Source organism: Capricornis sumatraensis, chromosome 11 (genome assembly GCF_032405125.1).
Source record: "Capricornis sumatraensis isolate serow.1 chromosome 11, serow.2, whole genome shotgun sequence".
NCBI classification, from domain to species: Eukaryota; Metazoa; Chordata; class Mammalia; order Artiodactyla; family Bovidae; genus Capricornis; species Capricornis sumatraensis.
The window spans coordinates 31,551,531-31,569,515 of record NC_091079.1 but is presented as its reverse complement, the minus strand read 5'-3'; positions in this window follow the sequence as shown (position 1 = coordinate 31,569,515).

Here is a 17,985-nt window from a genome sequence, read left to right as displayed (position 1 = left end):
CTGCTGGGGCAGGACAGAGAATGGGTTTATAACCGGGACAAAATAGTGATCAAAGGAAAACTTAGAGTAAGGGTTCCAGAAATCTCTTCTATGGCTGATTTATAGGTAGAGAGAGTGGAAGCTGCCAGCCTCAAGGCTGCATGCAGATTTCGCAATCTGCCAGGAGTTAACTCTTTGGGAGTCACTGGACCGCAGGGCTTCAGAACAGGAGAGGAGCATCAGAAGAGAGGTGCCAATTCCTGACTTATCTCTGCTTTGAATTCTCTCCAAAACTCAATGGCATGGAATGAAGAATTTTTAAAAAAAAAGCAAAGGAAAAAGGATAAATCCACTGTTCATTTTTACACCTACTACATTTAATCCAGGAGTCAAATAGATACTAAGGAGCTCAATGGTTATGTCTCTTGGCTGATTACTACAGCACATATTTATCAAGTGCCTGCCAAATAGCAGGCATCACCAGGACACTAGGGAATCAACTGCGAAAAAGACCATTTTCTCTGTGCTGTAGCTCTGGGCTCCATGGTTCGTCCTATTTATACTCCCTCTCCTTCACATCAGACCCCAGACTCATCTCCTGGTCAAAGGTCTTGGCGTGTGCTCTGGCCTTTGTTGAGACAGTCCTACTGTGCTCTGATCTGCCAGTGAAACATCTGTTTACCCTTCTCATTTTATCTCCAGTAATGACTGCCCAGGTTTCTTATCATTCTTATCTGATGTTATGGAACACACTTAAAGACCTCCCCTTAGAAACTTGACTTCAAATTAAGGCTGCCATATTCCACCGAGTAGACTAGATTTGAAGGGATAAAAGATATAACTACCCCCCCCACACACAAAGAGATGACAATCAATTGGAATGGAGGTAACTGAAATTGAAACTGGCACTGTATCACAATAGGTGCAGTGATGATGTGCAGATATAGAGGTGAGTCTGCATATTGGGAGAACACAAAGGAGAGATCACTAGTCCAGACTAGTGGGGAGGTCAAAGGAGGCTTCCTGGAGGAGGTGTCATCCAAGTGAGTGGTACAGAATGGGTAGAATTTAGCAAGCAAAAATGATGGGAAAAGAGCAGGTGCAAATACAAAGGGTCTTGAGAGATTGCAGCCTGTTCAGGCACCTGCTATTAGTCCAGCCTGAGTGCGGAGTAGGACATGCAGTAAGAAAAGTGCTGAGAACCAGGAAAGGAGAAGATGATGCTGGTGCTGGTGGAGTGTAGATCGTAGAAGTTCTGATGTCTTGCTCGGAGTTTGGGTTGATCCTAAAGGCTTGTGACAACATCTCTTTTTCCTCCTCTTTTCGTTTTATATTTTAAATGGGAAGATAATTGCTTTACAATGATAAGTGCTTTACAATATAATAAATGCTTTACAATACAATATATACAAGATGTAAGATAAATGCTTTACAATATAATATATCCCTTCCCTCTTGAGCCTCCCTCAGCTGTAGTGAAGTGGATGAAGCTAGAGCCTGTTATATAGAGTGAAGTTAGAAAGAAAAAAAAATATTGTATATTAACTCCTATATATAGAACCTAGAAAAAAATAGTACTGATGAACTTATTTACAGAGAAGAAACGCAGACTCAGACAGAAAACAGTCTGATGAACACAGTGGGAGAAGGATAGGCTGGGATGCGTTGAGAGAATACCATTGACATATATTCACTATCATGTGTAAAATAGGTAGCTGGCGGGAAGCTGCTGTGTAGCCTGGCGCTCAGTGACATCCCCCCTTCCTTTTGATGAGTAAATGTATTAGGTTTTGCCATAAGATGCTATGGAAAAATCCAAGCGCACTTTTTGGCCACCCCAATGTTAACAAACAAGTGCCGCGACATCTCAGGGTGCCAGGACTTGATCTAAGGTTCATAGTTCTTTTTCTCATGTCTTCACAAAACCACGAAACCACAGAGGTAAGCAACATTCGCATGAAAAGGGCCCCCTTTCCTACCCTCCTGTGACCTCCTGTCCCCTACCTGCCCAGTCCTAGGGAGAAGCTGCAACTCACAGACATGCAGCTGTCCTGGGCTAAAACACGACCCACCCCCAACCCTGATCCCCTGTTATTAGTGTAGCTCCAAGCACGCCGAGCAAATACCCTCCTTTTAGGAGTTGCATGAGAAACAGCCCAGAAAAATAATATTAAGACCTAAAAGATGCAATTTAAGTTTCCTGTGGCTGTGGAGATGCCAGTGAAGGGGTAATTACTGATGTTGGGCAAGGACAATGCCGCAGGGGACCCTGTAATTGGAGGTCCCAGGCTGTGGGCAGTAGAGGAAGGGGAACACCCGGCAGAAGGCCTGTGTGCCCTGCTAGACTGGGCTTGGGTGTCACTGGTGCATGGCACCCATTCTAGGGACCATTCATTTCAGAGGTAGAAGGGGCTAACGAGAGTGGTGAGTCCAGAGAGTTTTGTCATGTGACCATGTTCAGCATTTTCAGAGCTGTCTAATGCCTGACCCTGAAAAATAAGGAACCCACCTTCGAGGATTAGCAGAACCAGTAAGAAAAATCCTGTGGCTCCTCTCTCAACTATCAACAGCTAGAAAAGTCTAGAAGAGATGTTGCTAGAGATGAGTCTGGCACTAAATATGTGAATACAGGAAAATCACTAGTCTCTCTCAGCCTTGTTTTTTTTTCATCTGTCAAATGGGAGCAATCACCTTTGTTGACGGGGTTGACAAGAAGTTTAAATGAGAAAATAGGCATAGAAGTCTCCAATTAAAGACTAAACTGAATGCTATGAAGACAAAAAGTGCTGCTGATTCTGAGCAGGCAGACGTTAACATGACGGGGAGCCCCCAGAGATTCTGGTGGAGAAGGTGGGTAGACACAGTGAACATGCAGGAGTTTTGCTGATGTTTAAGTTTTTATCACACCATTGAAACAGTAATGCATGCTCATTGTGAAACATTGCATCAGAACTATAAAAAAGAAAATTGAACTAATTTCTAGTCTTATCACTCAGAACCAATGCTTGTTAACATTTCTGGGAAAACTTTTTCACATATACCTTAGTTTGGTGAAATAGAAGAGAAAGAAAATTCTGATCAGTTAATATTACTTGAACACAGAGGCTTAGCTTGAGCAAGGAGAACGTTTGGGTCAGGGGTGGAAGAAAATGAAGCAGAAGATAAAGTTGGAGACAATCAGATGGATCTGTATGCAAAGGCACCAACAGTTTTCCCTTCCTACATTTTCTTTTAAAGGAAAGTCATAAAACCCTAAAGTTCGGTCTCCTCTTCCTGCTCTCTCACCTCCTGATCTTTATCAGTTCTTTATCAATTGACATGATTTGTTGTGGGAAAGGCAAACTCCCATTAGCCAAGGGAACAGAGTTTGAGGACGCTTTGGTCCCCAGTGGAATTGTTGTGCCTGAGTCAATAGCACTCTCCTGAAAAATACACTGGGAGTCTATGCTATGCTGGGTTATTGTATGGGTCGCCCACTGGGTTATTAATGATTGGAACACTTTGCAACCTTCAGTCTCTGAACCCTGCTGCACATATGAGCCTCTTCCTAGAGTGAATTTTCTGGCTCCTGGCTTTCTGGAAGTGGGGCATTCTCCTCCCACCTGGTGCATCTTTTATAATACATTTAGATATATTTCAAAAGGTGAGATGAGGTGGTGGAGCAGGAGAGAAAGGGGTGTGTGTCTGTGTGTCTGTGTGTCTGTGTATGTGCGCACGTGCTTGTGATAGAGAGAAAGAAACCCAGAAAAAAGTCAAAGATGTGGCATAAAGAATGGATGGGGGAAAAGGCAGAGAAGAGGGAGAGAATGATGATGGGAGACAGTAAAGGATGCGTGAGTGACAGCGTGAGTGCAGAGGAGTCAGAGACAGTCTAGTTAATGATTAATACAGGATCAAAATGAAATATTCATGAAAAGAAATTGGAGCTATAGACGAATCCAAATGCCACTTCCCCAATCCCCACCTCCCCATTTCTACTCAAAACTGAATTCCTTGGAGATTCATGCCCTCTATTGTCATTACATGGGAACAATTGATGGATGTAACCTTGAGAGGAAAAGCTTGTTCCTTTGATGGTATTTGGCTCCATTAAAAACATGTTGACTAATTAGCGCTGAGCTTCTGTGAGAGTGAAGCACTTTGGGGAATGTTCCTGGCACCTTGGCTTCTCCCTTCCTCTGAGCTCTATCTGTGGTCAGAGGCTCCATGTTCCTTGATTCAGGATCTTCCTTTCCTGCAAGTGACAATGAAAACATCCTTTGACATGCCTACAGGGCCCAATGGTGGTTAAATAACCGAAACTCAATACATCCAGGTGTACTGCCATTTGCCCTCTGACCCCTGGTGGCTTAGATAGTAAAGAATTCGCCTGCAATGCAGGAGACCTGGGTTCGATCCCTGGGTCAGGAAGATCCCCTAGAGAAGGAAATGGCTACCCACTCCAGAATTCTTGCCTGGAGAATCCCATATACTGGTTGGGGATAGTCCTTGGGGTCGCAAAGAGTCAGATGCAATTGAGTGACTAACTCTCTGTCTCAAATCGGCAGGGGATGAAGCTCATGTCACCCCTAGATCTTGTCCCCGGGGGAGTAATGCCGAAGTTAGTGATTGGGAATTAGGGTCCTCTAGGCCTGCCCCTGCCCCTGTAGTGTGGGGGAGGGTCACCCTTGGGGAAGTTGCACAGGCGCTCTGCTTTTCACACTCCTCCATACGCCTGCACCAACCCCCCTGAAGAATGTTTTGTTTTTATATTGAAATTATGTATGGGCTAAATTTTTGCTTTTGCATGGTTTTTAAAGTACTGTGTTGCCTCAGTTCTGAAGGAGCTGGGAAGTTAATCTTCTTACCATAAGAATAATGGGAGCTGTCAAATTCCCATTAGGATGATGTCTTTAATGGTCTCCTTACCTTCTGACTTTCCTTGCATAGTCTTGGAATCTCAGTTACTTCATTTAAAATGAAGATGATAATATTTATTTTATTAGGGTCATCTGAGGATCAAAGGAGGGCTTTTGAAAATGTTAAATCTATTCAGATGTTAAATATTGTTGTGACAGTGTGCGTTCAATCTTGCCTTAGTCTGGAAGCTCAGGGAAGATAGGAGACACCTCCGTATTTTCACTGTTGCATACCCAGCGCCTGTGCAAAATGCCAGGCACACGGTAGTTGCTCAGTTAATATTTTCTAAACAAATGACAAAGCACAGATCTTCAGATGTTAATCTTTACTGCCTTATACCTATTTTCATCCCTGACGCAGGATACAGCATGCTTGGGGCTGGTGCATGGGGATGACCCACAGAGATGTTATGGGGAGGGAGGTGGGAGGGGGTTTCATGTTTGGGAACACATGTAAGAATTAAAGATTTTAAAATTAAAAAAAAAAAAAAAAGAAACAGAAAAAAAAAAATTAGACTTTGTAGCTGCTGACATCCTTACTCCAGTCCCCTCAACCAGCCACTCCCAGTCCCTACCCTAGGCTCTGGGGGAGAGTTAATGAATAATTCAGCATTTCAGATGATCACTTGGACCAGACAACACTGGACCACAGGACTTGAAAGAGGCAAATACAAAGAGATTGGACCACTATAGGCAGAATTAACACAGGTGAAACAGCTGTGTGCCTTCAGAAATGGTTTCTGTTTAACTCTATGGAATGGGTAAGAGGTAATTCCAAAACAGCACAGAGGTCTGAAAAGGGCACTGTCTCTACAGAGATATGCAGGCGTGACAGGCCAAGGATGGCTGGACGTAGATATCCAGAGGTTTCTAGGTACAACCTCAGATGATTAAACCACAGTTGGTCCCATCCTACAAACAGGATCTGTGTACAGTTTTCATATTATTGTATTCATTTCACTGAACCAGGACGTGTATTTCTGTTTCAAAGGCTAGAATAGGCCGGACTTTCTATACGGGTTTAGCAGAATTGGTTGGTTAAATGTAGGCGCTCTCCTACCCCCTTCCCCTGCATCGTCTTTCTTCTCTAGCCCTTAATACTATCTAACTTGCTGCCCATTTTCCTTATTTATCTTTATTCTTCCATGTTTCCTTCCAGATCTATAAGTTCCACAAGAGCAGAAATATTTTTATTTTTGTTTTTCCTCTGCTCTGCACTTGGCATGTATTAAGTATGCACTAATTATTATTTGTTTATTTAGCTAAAGAGTGAATTTCCTATGTAAGTGATGCTTATTCCTTCATGTTAAAAGAAAACCAAACAAATATATGTAACTGCATCTTCCTGTGTGATAGAAATGCCTTAGAATATATTAGCCAATCCCCTAAGTTTCTCAACAGAGCTTGAATAATAGTAGATTGGATTTTTAGTGCTTATTTCTCTTAGTAATGAATGCTGTATTGAATTTATTTAATTTTTGTTATCAGCTTTTTCTGTAGATGAAGAAGATGAAGCACAGAGAGGGTGAGTGATCTGCCCAAAGTCACATAGTAATTAAGTTACAGATCTAGCATTTGAACCCGAGCCATCTGGTCTCAGAATCTGAGGACTTAAGCTTTACACTAGACTGCGAACGAGTTTCATTATCTGCACAGAGTCAGTGTCTCCTCTATGAAGGTGAAATCTGCCATAGTGACTCCCTACCCTTGAGATGGGAATGCTTCTTCTTCGCTGTTAGCTATTACTAGGAAATGTTGGCAAGATCCTGAGAAGTCCTACTGCCATGATGCTTCTGTTCTGCTAGATCCAAGAGGAAACCAGATCATGAAGACCTTGTTTCATGCCCCAAGGGAATTCATCTGAATCCCATTAGCGAGCTTCTGGGGAACTCTAATACTCTATAGAAAAACCAGTACCCCCTGAAGTGCAGCCTCTTTACAGACTGAAACTGTTGAGAAAATGTCCTCCACAGGCTTCGAGGACAGAGGTGTCCAGGTGTTGGACAAGTGACCAAACCAAGCATTGATGTGTGTTGCTCACGGCTCTTTATTTGTGATTGTGTTAACATGTGCTGGTTAACATTGTGTGTGTGTCAGTCACTTTGCACTTCCATTTTCATTGCATTGTAAAGGTGATGGTAAAAGCAACTCAGTGTGATACTCGGTCATAAGGCACAAAGCACTGCCCGCCCCCTCCCAACTGTTTGCAAACCAGAACAGAATTTTCATCTTGGAGACAAGTCAGGTCCTCATAATTCCCTAAGTATGAGTATGTTCTATACTAAAGCAATCATATGGGCTTCCCAGGTGGCTCAGTGGGTAAAGAATCTGCCTATAATGCAGGAGATCCAATCCCTAGGTCAGGAAGATCCCCTGGAGGAGGGCATGGCAACCCACTCCAGTATTCTTGCCTGGAGAATCCCAATGGACAGAGAAGCATGGTGGACTATAGTCCATAGGGTCACAAAGAGTTGGACACAACTGAAGCAGCTGAGCATGCATGCAAAACAATAATGCAAACATTAAAGGTAATAACATGCATGGGCTTTGTGACAGCTTAAAAGCTTTTGCCCTTGCGTCTGAGTCTGTGGTGGGAGGAGCCAAGGCCTACTATCTACATAGATTGTGCAAATTTACTGTCATTGTCTTGGCCTTTCAAAGTGCTTTCTCCAGCCAATCAGGAAGGCACCAGCCACATAAAAGCTGGGTGAAACAGACACATGGGCACTCATTTGTTTCCTAACCAGGTTTTTTTTTTTTTTTTCCTCTTAAGAAATAACTATTGATAAGCATGGGAAAAAATTCAGTGATCATCAATATTTTTATCAGTCAGGATCAAAGATCCATCCTATAGATAATATTTTAACACTTATTTCATGTTGGGAACAGTACTAAGTGCTTTATTGGATTAACCCATGTAAACCTCAAAACATAAATGAAAAGCATGGGAATTAAGAACATGGAAAGCCTGTAAGATAATTTTTTTTATAACAGTGTAAATTACTGTATAATATACCCCAAAATCTACCTTATTGACTATGCTGTTTAGGTCCTCAATGTTCTAACTATGTCATCACCTCTTTATCTCCTACTAGGAGTGACATCTCAGCATCTTCCTTTCCCTTTTTTTAAAATTAATTAATTAATTTTAATTGGAGGCTAATTACAATATTGTAGTGGTTTTTGCCATACATTGACATGAATCAGGCATGAGTGTACATGTGTCCCCCATCCTGAACTCCATCCCACCTCCCTTCCCATCCTGTCCCTCGGGGTCACCCCAGTGCACCGGCCCTGAGCACCCTGTAAGACCAACTTTTTACTCATTCCATATCAGAGAAGCCAGCCTTGGGGAAACCTGTAAATATCCCCTGTGACTAAGAATCTCCTCCTGATTTCCACTTTCAAACCTCTGATTCATCAAACATTGCTCCTCTACTGAAGTCGCCCTCATTTCTCCTAAAATAGGATCTCCTCGCCTCATTTTCAACCCCAAACAACCTAGCTGTAATGTTCTCTGCACTGATCCTATTCTGCCAGGAACTGTCATTTCCTGAGGGTATGTGGTATGCTCTGAGCAGGGGATTTGGAATCAAAAGGCACCCGTCCGACTTCTCCAGACTCACTGGGTAAGTGGTGCCTGTGTGTGTGCTCAGGTGTGTCCAACTCTTCAGGACCCTATGGACTTTACCCTGCCAGGCTCCTCTGTCTGTGGGATTTTTCTGGAAGGAATAGTGAAGTGGGTTTTCATTTCCTCTTTCAGGGGAACTTCCCGATCCAAGGATTGACCCTACACCTCTGGTGTCTCCTGCAAAGCAAGCAGATTTTTAACCTCTGAGCAATGGGGGCAGCCTAAGTGGTACTAGCAACAGTATTATCATCCTCAGCCATCTTACGAGACCTAATCAGGAAACGTACAGATAGCATTTTGTTACTGGAAAGGAGGTTCACAGAGTTTGTTACTTTTGTGTGGGAATAAGTGGTGAGCTGAGATCAGCTTCATGACACTTTGAACATTGCCTGGAAACTGGCAGTCTGGTCTGATATTTTAAAATTAAGTTTTAGTGAGTATAAATGCTTTACAATGTTGTGTTAATTTCTACTGTACAGCAAAATAAATCAGCTATATGTAGATATATATCCCCTCTTTTTTGGATTTCCTTTCCATTTAGGTCAGCACTGAACACTGAGTAGAGTTCCATGAACTATACAGTGGGTTCTCATTAGTTACCTATTTTATACAGAGTATCATTAGTGTATTCTACCTGGAAAAAAATCCCATGGACAGAGGAGCCTAGCAAGCTACAGTCCCCTGAGCTCTCAGAGTCGAACATGACTGAACCACTAGGCATGGGTGCAGCAATAATGTCTGTGTGTTAATCCCAGTCTCCCAGTTCACTCTACCCCACCTCCCAGTCTTGCCTGATTTGTATTGAAGGCATCTTTTCAGGAGATGACTAAGTGTCTTCTTAGAAGCCAAATAGCTCTGTAGCATTCCAACATCACCCTTCCCAAGACTCAGAAGTAGGCTATTTAGACCCTTAGTTGGTGCTGGGTTTTTTGAGATCAGTGAGGTACCAGGAATATTTTTGACAGCTGGGAGGAGATGACTGATGGGGATGCTTTTGTCAGCAAAGAAGAAACTACTCTTTTTTAGAAAAAAATATACCTTTATTAATGTAATGAAATCCTCTATCATGAGGTCAAAAGGCTCAAAATGAGAGATTAGAGTGGATTAAATTAGATTAGAGATTAGAGTATAGTGCTGTATACAGGAGAAGTGGACAACTCTTCACCAAGTTCAGTTCCCAACCATGCAGACATGCTTGGTTGTTCCGTACTTCTGGAAGGAAGACTGCATTTGCAAGATGACGGAACAATTTCCATGGCAACAGACTGTCTGGTGTCGGAACAGAAATGAAAGCTTCACATGCCAGCTCTGTGTTTATGTGATGCTTATCAAGCTGCCTCTTGCAACCCTGAGAAGGCTTGATCTCTCAGCAGACAAGGATGCCAGTGCAGAAATCGTGCCATCCTATCAGTATTTTCATATCTCAAAGCTGAGTGTGCTATTTTTGTCTTGTAAAGTTTTTGGTCGTCTGAGTGGAGCAGTCAGGGTCCTTGTAAACAGATCTTCTGGGACCTGCAGGGGTGAACAAGAGGGAGGCAGCGAGGGCTTGGGTCTTCTGGGAATGCAGCATCATCACCTACCTGTCCCCTTGCTGCAGAATAAGGGGAATAAGGAAGTGCAGTCAGACGACCTGGGTGGACCCTTGACTCTGGGTGGCTGGCCAGGTGGTATTGGCCTGAGCAGACAGGCTGGGCTGGCCTGCTTCGCCGCTGCTCCCTGTCGCTATAAGCATTTTCCTGCAGTTGCTGACCCTTGCCCTCACCGTTGGGTCCTAACCTTTGATGTTTCCAAGGCTTTCTCACCATGATCTGTGCAGGTGAGACCTCAAATGAAAAGACTTTGCTCTCGGTTCCTTTCCTGACCTCAGGCTTCTTCACAAACCACGAAGCCCCATTGTGTTGCTTCTTAGGACTTAGCACTTTCTGACTCATTCCTGTCTGTGCCAACCATAGGCCAAGTGCATCAGGAGATGCCTGATCACACCTGCCTGGCTCGGAGACTGGATGCTGCGCAATGTCTCCAAAAGGGCGGGACTTTCTATCACTGTCAGTCAGCAAGAGGCCCACAGGAGGCACGCACGTGAGCATTTTCAAAAGGGTGTTTGTTGTTGTTTAGTTGCCAAGTCATGTCCGACTCTTTCATGACCCCATGGACTGTAGCCCACCAGGCTCCTCTGCCCATGGGATTTCCCAGGCACGAATACTGGAGTGGGTTGCCATTTCCTTCTCCAGGGGATCTTCCTCACCCAGGGATCTAACCTAGGTCTCTTGCACTGGCAGGTGGGTTCTTTACCACTGAATTACCCGGGAAGCCCAAAAAGGAGTTGGTCTCGATTAAAATGTCTTCAATTTTCCTGTGGCCATGGCTGCATGTTCTGTGAACACATTGAAAAACATTTTGGTTTCCTTTTTTTTTTTTCTCATTGGAGTTAGCAAAATTGAATTTTGCTTATTTTTTTTAATTGAATGAAGTATTCTTTAAGTTCATATTTTTTAATATTCAAAAGTTTCACACACATAATTTCATAAAATCCTGTAATAAACCCCCTTTTCCCATCTCAATATCACTTCTCCCCACTGGTGACCACTAGTTTGTTCTCTATACCTGTGATTCTGCTTCTTGCTGGAGAAAAACCACTTTGCTGTACATTTTACACGGGTGGATTGTATGATACATAAATTGCATCTCAATAAAGCTCTTTAAAAATGAGTTAATAGGAGAATGACAATGACATAAAACTAGTGAGATCAACATCTTACAGGTATTTAGTTCAAAACTGAGTGGATTTAGAGAAAAATATTGTCTATATCATAGAACAGGTGGTATGTGGATATGGTCTGGACGTTTAGGGAAAACTGGTAGAATGGGAAAAGTCTGGCTGTTTCCTCCCCTTCTGCCCACTCCCACCATAAATAATTTCTGAACTCTTTCTGGCTAGATTATATGCCATTTCTAAGACTCCATACACTTTGGACCCACCCTTAATAAATCAGTCATCACACACTGTGGTTATTGTTTTCCCCCTCCTAAAATCTTCTGAATCAAGCACTGATCCTCAGCACTTTGTACCATGTTTTGTAGGCAACTTGTGGACTGAGAGTCAGGCTTTCTCAGTCTTGACACTGTTGACACTTTAGCTTGGACAGTTCATCACTGCAGAAACCTTCCTGTGCATTGCAGTATCCTTGACAGCATCCCTGGTCTCTACTTACTAGCAAGATGCCAATAGTACACACCTCAGTTGTGACAGTATGAAGCTAAGTTGCTTCAGTCATGTCTGTCTCTCTGTGACTCTATGGACTGTGGCCCACTAGGCTCCTAGGTCCATCTCTAGACCCTAACAAATATTCCCTGTTGGGGGGGGGGGGAACCATTAGTACTGTTCTCAGTCGGTTCTTGTTGAATATTCAGTTGATATTTGTGGTCATTTTGGATGAGCCAAGTGCCATTCTAGGCAGTGGGGACACAGCCTGAATGAGGTGAACAAAGTTCCTACTCTCAAGAAGTTTATATATTCAATAGAGGGAAACAGGCAGAAACTAACTGAGAAAGGGTGATGGGATGGAAAGTGGTGGTTGGTCAAAGATAGCCTTTCTGGAGAGGTAACATGGGAGTGAGACCTGAAGATCTAGAGGGGCCAGCCATAGGGAGGGAAGGGACTGGCATAGAGACCGTTGGAAGGAGGAAGACTTGGGAAGTCTTGAGGGAAAGAATAAGCTTGGAGTGTTTGGGGAGCAAGAAGGAGGCTGGAGGGACCCAGACTAGTAAGAGAGGTGGGAAGTGGACCTGGGTCATGTCAAGCTTGCAGAGTTCAGGGCAAGATGCTTGGATTTTGCTCTGAGTGAGATGAGAAGCCATTGCTGTGTGTCAGCATGGAGTAATTCGTGTTTTTTGTTACTCACTCTTGCTGCTGCATGCAAACGGTCTACAGAGGTGCCCAGGTGGGAAAACTAAGGTCCATGAGACAGCCGTCATCCAGGAAAGCATTCCTGAAGCCTGGACTAGGATGGTGGTGATGGAAGTGAGGGAAATGAAGATGAATGATCATAATTGAGGGAGGGTATCAATAGCAATGAAAAGATGAATGAATGAATGCCTTGAGAGGACACGTGAGCAAGGCAAAAAGAGAGATGGAACTTCTCTCTGAAATGGGGAGTCCACAGAGTTTATGGAGAGGAGAAACATAAATGGCTAATCCAATTAGACTACACACTCATGAGATTTTCCAGCCCATGGTGCAAGTTGGGTTTCTATTTTGGAAAGACCATTGTTTTCTTCCTATAAAGGGGGTTAATCGACTGTAACACCAGCTTAATTATACCTGTTTCTTTGACTGCTTCTTTAGTTTAATATTTACTCAGCTTAGCATTTATCATTATCTCAGGGTAGGGTGAGGCCACTGGAAAAAAAAAAATCCCTGAATGTAAGCTTTCAATAGTTTAAACCTTGCATTAAAAGCAGACCAGTCTTTCATCACATTTTTTGGGGACAGGCAATAAAGTCCATGATTATTGCTTTGATTCAGCTTTTGTGAAATTCATAGTATTAGTAACAACAATGTGATAGGTACAACTACTGTTATTGAGCACCCACTAAGTACCAGGTTTTATGTTATTTTAGGTTTAACTCCCACTAAAGCCCTATAGGTAGGTGTGCCTTTCCTCATCTAATAGAGGCCACTTCAAGTACCACATTCAAGATCACACAGATGGTGTGTTATTAATAGTTTCCTAGGTTGGCTGTGATCAATTACCATAAACTGGATGACTTAAGACAATATAAATTTATTCCATCATCACAGTTCTGGAGGCCAGAAGTCCAAAGTCAAGGAGTTGGGTGGGTCACTTGATCCTGAAGGCTCTAGGGGAGAATTGGTCTTTGGCTCTTCCAGCCTCTGGATGCTTAAGGTGTCCTTGGCTTGTTGTTGTTCAGTCGCTAAGTCATATTTGACTCTTTGCAAACCCATGGACTGCAACACACCAGGTTTCCTTGTCCTTCACTATCTGTCTCCTGAAGTTTGCTCAAAGTCATGTCCATTGAGTCAGTGATGCCATCCAACCATCTCATCCTCTGTCACCCCCTTCTCCTCTTGCTCTGAATCTTTCTCAGGATTAGGGTCTTTTCCAATGAATTGGCTCTTAGCACCAGGTGGCCCAAGTATTGGAACTTGAGCTTCATCTTCAGCATCAGTCCTTTCAGTGAATAGTCAGGATTTATTTCCTTTAGGATTGAGTGGTTTGATCCCTTTGCTGTCCAGAGGACTTCCAAGAGTCTTCTCCAACATCACAGTTTGGAAGCACCAGTTCTTCAGCGTTCAGCCTTCTTTATGATCCAACTTTCTCATCCATACATGACTACTAGAAAAACCATAGCTTTGACTATATGGACCTTTGTCAGCAAAGTGATGTCTCTACTTTTTAATATGCTTTCAAGATTTGTCAGAGCTTATCTAGTGATTGCAAAACTCTGCCTTTCTCTTCTTTTTCTCCCATGTTTTCTCTGTGTGTCTTTTATGAGGACACTTGTCATTGGATAGAAGCCCCATCCATATAGCCCACAATGATCTCATCTTGATATTCTTAGTAAGCACATCTGCAAAGGCCCTTTTTTTCAGATCGGTTCATATTCATGATTTCAAAGGTTAGAATAGGAACATATCTTTTATGAGGAGTGGTAGGCACCATTTAACCCCTGACAGCTGGTTACTTGTAAGTGTCAGGGCCTTTGCCTTACAGCATAGAGCCTTGTTCATACTAAGTTTTCATCATAAAGATGTAGATATGCCTTTATAGCCTCAAAAATTCTTCTAGCTTGTTTTGAGTGACTCTGGACTAAGAGTCAAACAATTTTTTCATCTAAAATGAATTTAGTAGCATACCACAGCAAAATAAAAGTTAGAATTATAGGTTTCACAAAGGCAGAAGTCTTCAAAATGATGGTGAGTATTTTAAGAACATTATCTTGTAAAAAGATGCTGGTCTTGCTAATTCTAATTATAAAAGAGGGTCAGTCAGTTCAGTTCAGTTCAGTCGCTCAGTCCTGTCCGACTCTTTGTGACCCCATGAATCGCAGCACGCCAGGCCTCCCTGTCCATCACCAACTCCCACAGTTCACTCAGACTCATGTCCATCAAGTCAGTGATGCCATCCAGCCATCTCATCCTCTGTCGTCCCCTTCTCCTCCTGCCCCCAATCCCTCCCAGCATCACAGTCTTTTCCAATGAGTCAACTCTTCGCATGAGGTGGCCAAAGTATTGGAGTTTCAGCTTCAGCATCATTCCTTCCAAAGAAATCCCAGGGCTGGTCTCCTTCAGAATGGACTGGTTGGATCCCCTTGCAGTCCAAGGGACTCTCAAGAGTCTTCTCCAACACCACAGTTCAAAAGCATCAATTCTTCGGTGCTCAGCCTTCTTCACAGTCTAACTCTCACATCCATACATGACCACAGGAAAAACCATAGCCTTGAATAGACGGCCCTTTGTTGGCAAAGTAATGTCTCTGCTTTTGAATATGCTATCTAGGTTGGTCATAACTTTTCTTTCAAGGAGTAAGCGTCTTTTAATTTCATGACTGCAATCACAATCTGCAGTGATTTTGGAGTCCCCCAAAATAAAGTCTGACACTGTTTCCACTGTTTCCCCATCTATTTCCCATGAAGTGATGGGATCAGATGCCATGATCTTCGTTTTCTGAAGAGCTTTAAGCCAACATTTTCACTCTCCACTTTCACTTTCATCAAGAGGCTTTTGAGTTCCTCTTCACTTTCTGCCATAAGGGTGGTGTCATCTGCATATCTGAGGTTATTGATATTTCTCCTGGCAATCTTGATTCCAGCTTGTGTTTCTTCCAGCTCAGCGTTTCTCATGATGTACTCTGCATATAAGTTAAATAAGCAGGGTGACAATATACAGCCTTGATGTACTCCTTTTCCTACCAATAATCTCAAAATATATCTTGGGAGTTTTCAATGCAATAAAAAAATAAGCTACAACAACTAAATGGCAACTGATATCTGGATGGATAGATGATACAGATTTTTTCTTTCCTTTTCCCCGCATGTTAATTAAAAGTTAGTTGTACTGTTAGAAAGTTAGGCCAAGTTTTTAGTTTCCCTCATTCGTGTTAAATCTTAAGTCTAATGAAAACCCCAGCAACTGGGTCTAGGCATCACAGAGTGAGGCAGAGAGCAAATGAGTCACTTTCTAACATGACAGGGCATTTGAGCAAACCAAATGTTCTTGGTTGAGGAGAATTCCAGGCAGTTGACTGCACAGAGCTGGCTGGATCAATTTGTCTGAGTCTGAATGGTAATCTTTAAGACAGTTGATTAGTTGGCCATTAGTTGCTTGCTCTGCAAGGCTTCTCTCTCTTTCTCAGGAATGGGAATGGCTCTGTCTTGGATGATGGGTGGGCCTGGCATTTCAGGAAATGGAGACCATCCTCCTCCCTTCCACGGCAAGAATCTTGACATTCCCAGGTCCCAGCTGACGTTTAAATGAGAAAGGAAGGGAAGGCCCTAAGAAGAGTGAAGAAGAAACTGAGCTCTTGACTTCAGCAGCCTCCAAACTCAATGACCTTGATTGGATCCTTGTGGGAAAAAAATGCATGCACATACACACAAACACGCACATCAGTACATATGTATGTAAGAAGATATCAGTTCAGTTCAGTTCAGTCGCTCAGTCGTGTCTGACTCTTTGTGACCCCATGAATCGCAGCACACCAGGGCTTCCTGTCCATCACCATCTCCCGGAGTTCACTCAGACTCACATCCATCAGTGATGCCATCCAGCCATCTCATTCTCTGTCGTCCCCTTCTCCTCCTGCCCCCAATCCCTCCCAGCATCACAGTCTTTTCCAATGAGTCAACTCTTTGCATGAGGTATCCAAAGTACTGGAGTTTCAGCTTCAGCATCATTCCTTCCAAAGAAATCCCAGGGCTGATCTCCTTTAGAATGGACTGGTTGGATCTCCTTGCAGTCCAAGGGACTCTCAAGAGTCTTCTCCAACACCACAGTTCAAAAGAATCAATTCTTCCACGCTCAGTCTTCTTCACAGTCCAACTCTCACATCCATACATGACCACAGGAAAAACCATAGCCTTGACTAGATGGACCTTAGTCGGCAAAGTAATGTCTCTGCTTTTGAATATGCTATCTAGGTTGGTCATAACTTTTCTTCCAAGGAGTAAGCATCTTTTAATTTCATGGCTGCACTCACCAACTGCAGTGATTTTGGAGCCCCCAAAAATAAAGTCTGACACTGTTTCCACTGTTTCCCCATCTATTTCCCATGAGGTGATGGGACCAGATGCCATGATCTTCGCTTTCTGAATGTTGAGCTTTAAGCCAACTTTTTCACTCTCCACTTTCACTTTCATCAAGAGGCTTTTGAGTTTCTCTTCACTTTCTGCCATAAGGGTGGTGTCATCTGCATATCTGAGGTTATTGATATTTCTCCTGGCAATCTTGATTCCAGCTTGTGTTTCTTCCAGTCAAGCGTTTTTCATGATGTATTCTGCATAGAAGTTAAAGAAGCAGGGTGACAATATATAGCCCTGACGTACTCCTTTTCCTATTTGAAACAAGTCTGTTTTTCCATGTCCAGTTCTAACTGTTGCTTCCTGACCTGCATACAGATTTCTCAAGAGGCAGGTCAGGTGGTTTGGTATTGCCATCTCTCTCAGAATTTTCCACAGTTTATTGTGATCCACACAGTCAAAGGCTTTGGCATAGTCAATAAAGTAGAAATAGATGTTTTTCTGGAACTTGCTTGCTTTTTCCATGATCCAGCAGATGTTGGCAATTTGATCTCTGGTTCCTCTGCCTTTTTCAGCTTGAACATCAGGAAGTTCATGGTTCATGTATTGCTGAAGCCTGGCTTGGAGAATTTTGAGCATTACTTTACTAGCATGTGAGATGAGTGCAATTGTGCAGTAGTTTGAGCATTGTTTGGCATTGCCTTTCTTTGGGATTGGAATGAAAACTGACCTTTTCCAGTCCTGTGGCCACTGCTGAGTTTTCCAAATTTGCTGGCATATTGAGTGCAGTATTTTCGTAGCATCATCTTTCAGGATTTGAAATAGCTCAACTGGAATTTCATCACCTCCACTAGCTTTGTTCGTAGTGATGCTTTCTAAGGCCCACTTGACTTCACATTCCAGGATGTCTGGCTCTAGGTGAGTGATCACACCATCATGATTATCTGGGTCATGAAGATCTTTTTTGTACAGTTCTTCTGTGTATTTTTGCCACCTTTCCTTAATATCTTCTGCTTCTGTTAGGTCCATACCATTTCTGTCATTTATGGCACCCATCGGGACAGTGTAAAAAAGTTTTGGAAGAAATATGATACCTTAACCATACTGTTTGCTCAGTTTTGTAGGCTGCTTTTAAAAATATAACATTATAGACATCCTTTTTAAAATGTTGCTGTATGACCCTAAGACATTATTTAAATTGCTCTCTACAATTCTGCA